The sequence below is a fragment of the Nicotiana tabacum genome, chromosome 15, assembly GCF_000715075.1.
Source record: "Nicotiana tabacum cultivar K326 chromosome 15, ASM71507v2, whole genome shotgun sequence".
NCBI lineage: Eukaryota > Viridiplantae > Streptophyta > Magnoliopsida > Solanales > Solanaceae > Nicotiana > Nicotiana tabacum.
Window position 1 is genome coordinate 76484063 of NC_134094.1, and position 2629 is coordinate 76486691.

Genomic DNA, 2629 nt, shown 5'->3' on the forward strand with positions numbered 1-2629 from the left:
TTTCTTCAGCATTGGATGTTCGAATGGTTTCCTAGTAGTGAGTTCATCATCAAATCGAAGGGCACTACTCACTTGGTGCTGATTGGGCTACGAGGTATCCACCCTTACTCTTCTATAAGGATAATGAGACAAGTCAGAAGAAAACAAGTCATACCTTGGGTTTCCAATATGGTCCAGTACAAGGCAGATTTCAAGGGAGATGTCATTCCGTTCAAATTCGAAGCACAACACATGTGGAACCAAAAGATCATTGTGGAAGGGGAAGCTATTGAGCCAGACAGGTAGCACGCCGATCATATGTACTACTATCTGTCATTGCTAGAAGACAACGTAGCGGGAGATATCAAGACGGGAGTCAATCTGAAGGATAGGATTATAGATGAAGTGCCTGAGGCATAGGTTAAGTATAAAAGGCTGTGCAAAAGGGTGTTTGAGTCCGAAGCTAAACATTTGGAGCAACAGAAAGTGAACATGGAAGCGATAAGGGAATGGAAAGGGATTTCCACCAAGTCAACAGAACGACTGGAATACTTGGAACAAGGACTGATGGAGCTAGAAGGGAAGATAAGAAAGAGACTCTCAGATTGTCAAGGCATGAACAATGATGAAGGAGGGAATCTAGCAAAAGCTTACTTACTATTGGATATGCGCGACCTGGAAACTTGATTGATGGGGTCAAAAGAGTCAAGCATGGAGAAGGTCCTTCAGGGACCCATTAGATTAGGAGATAATGTTCTTTACTGCTTTCTAGCTTAGATTAGATTTCGATGTAATAAGGCTTGATGCCATTAGTGACTTTATTATTATTATCGATTTAGTGAAAGTTTGTTTGGCCTATTTTCGCATTAATGAAATGAAGCAAAGTTGGAATCAATTTTCTCCGAGTCTATGTGTCGCTTAGGCCTACCTCAGGCACAATGAGGTCCCCCAAATTAGGACGCGAATTATTACATGATTTTGTGAAACATGTTTAAATATTGCGAACACTCTTTTATTTCACCTTACTAACTTGGTTATTTTTTGCTTTTTCTTTCTTTTTTGATTATTCCCATTCCCAGAGGTTGGTTCGTGCATACTGGCATCATCAGCATACCATACTAGATCCAGAGGTCCTCCACCTCCTCCTCCACCTAACGATCTGAAAAGTAAAAGCAAGGGCAAAGAGAAAATGGATGATTTAAGCGGTATCAAGAAAGACAATTATGCTATAACAGAAAACGTTGAAACTTCAAATGGCAGAAGTACTCTGGGGCAGAATGAGTTGGTCTTACATTTGGAACAGAAAATCTTAGAATTACAGGGCGAGCTTGAGTAGGTCCGAAATCTGGCAAACCTATCCCTCACTCTTAATGTTCCTGACATCAACCAGCAAAACCCGACTACCCAGAATCAAACACCACCACAAAATGCACAAAATCAGAATCCACCACCCATAGTTCCGAATCCTCTCGCACAACACCAGTATCATAATCCCGCACCTCCCAAAAACCTTAACCCGCCTTCAGTTCCAACCCCTTAACAACAGCATCATCATTCAATTCAATACCCGCAAACCACCACTGATCACACTCCCCAAAACGCGCCAGAGCCCACTCCTGATCCACAAAACTTGACTAATGACCACCCATATACCCAAGTTTCGGGAATTCATCAAAGCACCCCGATATATGTGGAAACCTTACCCTATACCCTGTATCAAACCCTATACATACTCGAATCAACTGAGAAGGACCTGCTCATTAGTATTATGGCGGAGGAACTCAAGAAGGTCACAGGAAAAGTCTAGAGTGTTGAATGGGGGAAAGGCGTTGAAGGTCTAAACTATGAGGACATGTGCATTCAGCTAGATGTGGAACTACCAGAGGGTTACAAACCTCCCAAGTTTGAAATATTTGATGGTACTGGTGATCCGATGGTGCATCTGAGAACATATTACGACAAGCTTGTAGGAGTGGTTAAGAATGAACAAATCTGCATGAAACTGTTCATGCGAAGCCTTACAGGGGACGCTTTGTCTTGATACATCAGTGAAAACCCAAAGAAGTAGTACGGAAAAGTGCCAGACATTTTCTACATTCAAAACCTCAAAAAGAAGCAGACAGAAACCTTCTGTGACTATGCTACTCGTTGGAGATCAGAGGCCGCAAAGGTAAGGCCGGCACTTGAAGAAGAACAAATTAACAAGTTCTTTATTAGAGCTCAAGATCCACAGTATTACGAAAGGTTGATGTTCATCGAAAATCATAAGTTCTCCGACATCATCAAGCTAGGAGAAAGAATAGAATAAGGAATTAAGAATGGGATGGTAACCAATTTTGAGGCACTTCAGGCCACGAATAAAGCTTTGCAATCAAGAGGTATTTCAAAAAAGAAAGAATTGGGTGCCGTGATGGTAGCCCAGGGCCTTAAGTCTCCCCTCACATACCAAACACCTCCATCCATATATCAACCCTCACCCCCAAAATACCAATACCCTTCCACCACCTATCATACCTACAACACTCAACCTGTATATTACCATTTACCTCCACTCACCCACCAAAACTACCCAAAGCCACGTCCTAATTTCGACCGCAGATCGCCCAGACAGTACACCCCAATTGCTGAACCCATAGTCCAACTATATGAG